Source organism: Neomonachus schauinslandi, chromosome 5, assembly GCF_002201575.2.
Source record: "Neomonachus schauinslandi chromosome 5, ASM220157v2, whole genome shotgun sequence".
NCBI classification, from domain to species: domain Eukaryota; kingdom Metazoa; phylum Chordata; class Mammalia; order Carnivora; family Phocidae; genus Neomonachus; species Neomonachus schauinslandi.
In genome coordinates this window covers 119,248,411-119,250,032 of record NC_058407.1, presented here as the reverse complement: position 1 = coordinate 119,250,032, position 1,622 = coordinate 119,248,411, and the positions used below count along the sequence as shown (strand labels likewise).

The following is a 1,622-nucleotide window of genomic DNA, read 5'->3' as shown; positions in this document are numbered from 1 at the left end:
ATCATGTTACTCTACTATAATTTACTTAGCTATTCCTGTATTCAAATTTTCAATTTTCCCTATGATAAACATTGCTGAAGAGGATATTGCTATGAATAAATCTCAGCATGCACCTCTGATAATTTTCGTAGGTTTGGAAATTGACTACTATCATGATAGGTTTTTCTATTTTAAAATACAGAGAAAGTAGAGAGAATCATTCAACAAACACTGTATTCACACACCAAGATTTTTGTTAACACTGGTGTTTTATATAATAAAATGAATAAAATATAAGTGGTAGAGATTAATTACCCTTCGAGCTCCCTTGCCATCCTGCTCCCTCACCACCCTCTCTTCCAGCACAAAAACTGACAGATACGGAATGATTCACACATATGTGAAACATCCTTGCACACCGGCTGTGCTAACCTTCTCTGTGCTGTTCCAGTTTTAGTATGTGTTTATATATATATACACTATATATATATAGATATTGACAAAGCAAGCACTGGGGTTTTCTTTTAGTCCTTTAAGAAAAACTTGAAGAAACATAGCCACGGTCATAAATTATAATTTGTTTATGACAATAACACTTTGAGACTGAAAAATATGTAAATTTTCATGAAAGGAAAAGGCAAATATAAGCATTAAGAAAAGAAAAAAAAGGCCGAAGTGAATAATAAACTAATTGTAGCTATTTTTTTTCCTAGATGTACATTTGATTTTCTGTTTATCTTACATCCAGAGTATTAAAATATAAGTTAAACATATGAAATCTTCAAATTATGCACTTACAAGCCATTACTAATTTTGTCACAGTTCCCAAATTAGTCAAATTGGCTTGTGTTCTGAACTGGGAAGAAAAGGGTATTGTTTCCCTTACTGTAACTCTACTGTTGTGTTAGGGTGTCTCAGTGGCTACTTTACAATCTAGTTTGAGAATAGGTCTCTTTGTCAAGCTCGGTCATAATTTGGGCAAACCCTCTACTTAAGCAGAACACAACTCAGTTATGAGGATGAAGATTCATTTTTATTGTAGAATATCACAAAACTAGAAGTTTGACTTAATGGACTCACCAAATAAAAAAAGTCTCAAATAAAAGATTTTCTCAAGGTCTGTAACTTTTTAATAGCTTTTACATCCCAACCTGTATGTATGACATTATCAGTTTTTACTGAAACAATCACTTTGATTTGTTCGGAAGAGCAGTTCTTTTACCCTGGTCAATCTAAATATTCTAACACTTAAATTTTTTGATAATAGAAGTTATGTAAAAACCACAAAGTATGAAATTCTACCACTGAAATGGTACACATTTTGAATTAATCCCTATAAAATAGCAAATAAGCAAAAAAAAAATAAGGCTAAAACTGTTTTTTGTGCAATATTTGAAACACAAAATATTTATTTTGTTTCTTATATTTCACAATAAAGCCAGTAAGCACTATCTTCTCATATAAAGATACAAACAGTGTGGTTTATTAACTTCACTGATAAAAAAAATTTTAAGAGTGAAAGTGAATAATAAGCAATAGGTGTCTGTTTACATATTACACACATACATACAATGAGAGGTTTTATTTATAATTAAAAGGCTAGTCTTTTTCCTAGGGGAATTACATTTCCCTTTAAAATAATG

At 30.6% G+C, this 1,622-nt stretch overlaps 1 non-coding gene across 1 annotated transcript; it reads right to left on the bottom strand.

Moving 5' to 3' along the window:
* Positions 1 to 353: 353 nt before the first annotated feature.
* On the bottom strand, positions 354 to 457 carry LOC123324987. The gene has a single exon (XR_006540161.1). It is a non-coding gene; the product is annotated as a U6 spliceosomal RNA (small nuclear RNA).
* Between the last annotated feature and the right edge of the window lie 1,165 nt (positions 458 to 1,622).